Source organism: Cydia pomonella, chromosome 1, assembly GCF_033807575.1.
Source record: "Cydia pomonella isolate Wapato2018A chromosome 1, ilCydPomo1, whole genome shotgun sequence".
In the NCBI taxonomy this organism is placed as follows: domain Eukaryota; kingdom Metazoa; phylum Arthropoda; class Insecta; order Lepidoptera; family Tortricidae; genus Cydia; species Cydia pomonella.
In genome coordinates this window covers 21,393,258-21,399,257 of record NC_084703.1, presented here as the reverse complement: position 1 = coordinate 21,399,257, position 6,000 = coordinate 21,393,258, and the positions used below count along the sequence as shown (strand labels likewise).

The 6,000-nt window shown below is 33.4% G+C and overlaps 1 long non-coding RNA gene across 1 annotated transcript; it reads right to left on the bottom strand.

Annotated features, from left to right (window-relative positions):
• Nucleotides 1-2,512: 2,512 nt before the first annotated feature.
• Nucleotides 2,513-4,789, bottom strand: LOC133529649 (uncharacterized). The gene is made up of 2 exons (XR_009801182.1): nt 4,448-4,789; nt 2,513-2,702 (listed from the first exon to the last, which is right to left on the bottom strand). It is a non-coding gene; the product is annotated as an uncharacterized LOC133529649 (long non-coding RNA).
• Between the last annotated feature and the right edge of the window lie 1,211 nt (nt 4,790-6,000).

Genomic DNA, 6,000 nt, shown 5'->3' with positions numbered 1-6,000 from the left:
GTTAGTCATCGCATCTCGGGCGATAACAAAGTTTTATAATTAGAAATATAGACCAAAATAGAGTAAGGTGGTTTATTAAAGTGACTGTTGTTCCTCAACCCACCAACGGAGCGGCAGCTGACGTTAACAGGGCTTCATTTTACATCTTTCTTGAACCCTTCGATGATGAAATAGGGGCTTGCTGCATTTAAATGAGTGAACGCTCTCGTCTGCCGTCTGCGTTACGACCTGCAACCTACAACCTTCTTCTTCCACGCGTTGTCTCGGCATTTTGCCACTGCTCATGGGAGCCTGGGGTCCGCTTGACAACTAATCACAATATTTGGCGTAGGCACTAGTTTTTACGAAAGCGACTGCCATCTGACCTTCCAACCCAGAGGGTAAACTAGGTCTTGTTGGGATTAGTCTGGTTTCCTCACGATGTTTTTCTTTACCGAAAAGCGACTGCTAAACATCAAATGATATTTCGAACATAAGTTCCGAAAAACTCATTGGTACGAGCCGGGGTTTGAACCCGCGACCTCCGGATTGCAAGTCGCACGCTGTTACCGCTTAGCCACCAGCGTTTCTCCATCATGATACACCCGTCTGACGATTTTTTTAAAATTCTCATTAGCATCTATTCTATCACCTGACAAATTTTTAATTAATTTGCTATATCCATTGAAAAGTGAATACGAGTGTGTACTCGTAGTACCCTAGCTCGCGTTGTGTGCACGTCGATGCAATGAGGGGGTTGTTAAGTCTAGGAAGGGGTAGAGGTGAAATGCTGATAGTAAAGTGCATCTCACTTTATGAATAAATACTCGCCAGGCGGAAAGGGACAAAACGATGACCACGTTATCCGCAGTGCAATGCAGTGCATTTTGAGGAGCTCATTATGCGTTTGAATATCAATGCAGACGGAAGCATTATTATAGGTCTACCGTTTAACTAAGGTGGTTGATAATAGTACATTACGATACAAGTTCGAAAAATAGGAAATTCGAATCGAGTGGCGATAAATTAAAACACGACCAAAGGGAGTGTTTTAATTCGACACGAGTTGCGAATTACTTATTCGGACATGTATCGTACAACGTTTTACAGTACATATGGCCCTGTATAGTAGCACCATATATATTGTAAAAATATATTATGGTCAGCTACAGACTGGTTGAGTAATTAAAAATCTAATAGATAAACTAATGAATAAATTAGAACTGCCAAAAATCAGCTACCTTTGACTAGAAAATCACCCCGCAACTTGTGGTAGACCGTACATCGTTTTTTAGTACTAATCTTTATCAAAGAGGATTTAAAGAAGAGGTAGATTGACTAATAAAAACTTTGTGCTACAGTAAATTTACTGCCATCTTTCGAAACATTATTAATAGCCAAAGGTTATGGCGCCGTCGCTCAAAACGATGCCACCGTACTTTTGGCCTATGATCTAATAGATGGCGCCACTTTTTGATAATTATTTAACACATATCAGTGAAAGAATAAGGATCAAAATCAAACGGCGTTCTAAAAGTTTTGATTATGTGTAGAAAGATGGCAGTAATTTTACTCTAAAAAAATTCATTGACAGTCCACCTCTATTTAAAATTCCCTTTTTCTCTGTTCACGAGTATAGTCCGTATCATACTCGATGACACGCAGATTTGTCAAATCTATAACCTACCTTTATACCTTTAATAACATGACAATACGAGTCAAGGCACACGACGTCGTGATTGACACGATGTATGGTTTTGGTCACAGCTATCGTCAGAAGACTTCATTAGGTATTTAAGTAATAAGCAGACATAGAAGTTTTTGTGGCAAAATAAAGTGTTTGACAAAATGAAATATCGACATATCTGTTATCGATGTTACATAGGTAACATTATATTATTTTATTTAGATACCTATACTTTATGAAGTGAAGATAGCTACGGCAAAATACACAACACGTTCGATATCTTCTTTAATATATTGGTCATTTTCCATTCTTTTAGCACTGTATACTACGGTTTATGTTTTTATTTTTAAGTATAAAATAAATGTTATAAAGAAATTATGTAAAGATTTGTAATTAATTTTCATTCTTGATATTTCTCGGTAATTAAAAGCAATTAGGATTTACATCTCTTAATTATTCATTTATGACTGACTTATCGATAACAGATTTACATATGTTTAATTTTTTTCAAACACTTGTTTTTGCCACAACAACTTCTATGTCTGGTAATAAGTTACCTTTTATCTTTCTGCTGCTAAAAGCTACTTAGATGAACAGTTAGCATCAATAGTAACGGACGAAACAACGCGCCAAAAGTATCTGATATTCCTAATAACTTTTCCAAGTGTAGATAAATCTTTCATATTCACGTTCAGAAGTATATCTTTTACAGTCTTAATTGTTCTACATATTGAACCAACACTTTATGTTCGGCTGTTACAGAAAGGTAGATCTTTTTGACATCTTGTTTGATCCGTTACTTTTGATGTTGACTGTACATATTATGGTTTAAATAATATAAGTATAGTTCCGCTCAAATTTATTTATCGTTTGATTAGCATTGATGGTCAGCTGAGTGTCTTGACGTTTATTTTCAACAGGAATCCGGGGATTTAATGCTTGCCGACCTTGCCCATCCAAAATGTAAATGTGACATCAAAATTTTTAGAGTGATGATCTGTAACTATCGGTTGAGTAGGGGTGCAAGGTGGGTCATCTGTGAAATAAAAAGTGGCTATTGTATAAGAAAAAAGTAACAATTATGGATTTATGTAAATATCGACTCTAACGTGTTTTTAAATATTACAAACTTGGGTCATTCAATTAAGTAAGTAGGTAGGTGTCTAACATGTAAATGTTTATTAAATTGATAAATATTACTTTGGTTTCACTGAACCTAAATGTCATAATGCCATTGTCTTTATTTATCTTACATTTGAAAACGGCTAGGTAAATGTCAAATTGTTTCTTTCTCAAAACGGACAAACGTCATAATGACTAATTCATGTCTTGTAAGTCCTGAAATACCTAGATATAAAAAGTGCGTTTCTTCAAATGCCTAGTTTTTATCTAAATACATATATTAAGTTTGGTCATTATGTCAACTATTATTTTTAAATTATTTGTTGGAATTAAAGACATTAATAAAGGATAATACAGCATTCATTAATGTATAAAGGTAATTTGAGTTTTAGGTATTATGATACCACGTCTATTTGATGTTTAGGTACTTTGAGAATGTGGTGTTTAGAGAAAAAAAAAATAGTTATTCTGGGATTTAATTCCGTGTAGATTTAGGAATTTTGGTAAATGGATACATAACGAAATTAAGGTACAATGAAACCAAAGCAAAATATTTACAAGATCAAACTGTGTACCTTACCTACATGTAGGTACATAATAATCTAGTTAAGTACTCATCGTTTATGGTTTTATCACATTATTGATTAAGTACATATAGAGTCTGACCAAGGTAAGTTGGCAGCGATTTTGATAGCCCATCAGATGGTGCAAGTGTCAAGTAAACGTCAAAATTTCATAGAAGTCTGAGGTTTAAAATAACCCGTGCACCGTCTGGGCTATCAAAATCGGTGCCAACTTACCTTGGTTTGACTCTACCTACTTCGTTTTTTTTGCATTAGAAAAAAGGTAAACAATTTTCACTAATGTTTTTATAAAAAATAATTGAAGTACGTTTATTAAAAATTAATTTATATTATTGAAAAAAGCAAAATAATGTAAATAATCGAATATGATTTATAATTGTTACATATATTTGCAGTGACTTATTTTTCAAATGCGTTCTTTTAAAATATAAAATACGTCAAGGATGCTACCCTTCTTTCTAATGTTAAATATGAACTATAGTTACCTGAAAAAGCAGGGATAAAGTAGTCGCATAACAAGGAATGAAAAAAAAATCTTCAATACGAATATGACAATTTCTCCTTTTTACAAGCTATTATTTAACTTGCCCTGTTAGTATGTACATATGTATGTATGTTTGTGTGGGTCAAATTTTGGAGCTAAATATGACCGACTTTCCGGTTTCCGATTGAGCTTAAATTTTGCATAAATGTGTGACAATGTAATATTATGGTACCATCGAGCGGATCTGATGATGGGGACAGGTGGCTATGGGGACTCTGTGATAGAACAACGCAACCTAAAGGAGTTTGGGGGCTTTTAGAATTGTCTCGTTGTCAATTAAAATTATGATATTTTGAATGTTGTATTTTATCCCATAAATGATAGTTTTTTTTATACTGATAACTACAGCAATTCGTGCAAAATTAATCCCTAACCATTCCAAAATATCAAAACTGCACAACGTTAATATTCAAGTTTTCAGTTCTGCCGGCACTCCCGGAGTGCAACCCGTTGTTTTTTTTATTAACTTTTCCCTGCGAAGTTCTGACTCAAAATCGAATCTAATCCGTAATAAATTGGTATTACTCGTACCTTTCAATAACATTCTGCACCCGTAACTTTATTCACACTTCCCAGTTTTGGAGTAAATAGTAATATGAAATAAACGACGACGGATTTATATTTATAATCTAAAATATTTTATAGGCATTTGACATACATTTGATAAGTCATATTAAATACTTTATCTACACATATCAACCCTCTATCATACTTTCAAAAACCGTAAACTCAACGTAAACTATGGCCAGCATAAAGGTAATAGATTTAGTATATTTTCTATAGATATGAAATACACGTGCGCCTGTAAGGGACATAATATACGTAATTACGTAATGCGACGCAATTAAAAAAACATTTTGAAGACTCCTAACAACTTACCAAATATAACCTACGTAATTTGGTTGGGTTCATTACTACTACCCACCACCATAAAAGTTTCGATGTGCCGAAGGAAACTTGAGTTTGATCACTATTAAGACGAAAGGGGAGGACCCGCGCGAAATCCCTTTTTCATACAAACGAAGTCCTCATTTCCTCTCTGGATATTAACATTATTGAATATATTTCGACACAATTTGTTGTATATCAACTCTATGCCACTACGTTCGATTTTTCGAATTTATGATTAATATGAGTGGCGGAAAAAAGGGGAGGCCTTTGCCCAGCAGTGGGACACAAAATAGGCTATTAAAAAAAATAAAATAATATAAGAGTTAGGAGCATTTAAAACACTGTATGAAATCTATTTGTCGCTCCATTTCTGTTAATATACATTACATTATATAAAATATAAAATATATCGTTCCAAAACACCCTACGAGTCTTCATTCGTAATAATTAATTATTGAAATAAAAGTTTAAAATTTAATAAAAATACCATATTTTACGTATTTTATTATACAATCAAAACAATATACTTATACAAATTTACGCAATTGTTACACAGTAAATAATTCTACTTAACGACTTTTAACGATCTCTACTATAGTTGACAAATACTAGTATCCGCAATTCGGACCGTATCTTACAAAGTTTTTTTTAACAAAAAAAAGTTGACGATTGAACTGTCAATTGATGTTCGTTAATTCATTATTTTCGTATTATTTTATTTAAATTTCTTTCGTTTTGTTTTATTGCGGTAATTCAAGTTAATTGTTAGAATACCTTCAGAAAACATGAGTGAAATAGTGATGAAGACGGATTACATTTTTTCAGGTTGTATTTTTTGATGGCTGACTGACGTGAAAATTTTTGTGTACTACACGAGATCAAAGTTATTTACATCTCGTGCGCTTTTGAGTCCCTTGCTGCGCTCAATATTCTAAATTAGATTCACTCGCTACGCTCGTGAATCTATTATAGAATCTTTCGCTTGCACGGGACTCAAAACAAGCACTCGAAGAAATATCAAACTTTGCTCTCTTGTTGTACAAATAACTATTTTATAATTTCATAGAAGACGGAGGTTCTGATTTTGATTGTGGTTTTTTTTATGTACGTTCACAATTTGAGTCATTATTTTTTTATTTGAAAGGGGTTACTTCCAAGTTCATCCCATTATAATTTGGCTCTGATCTGATGAT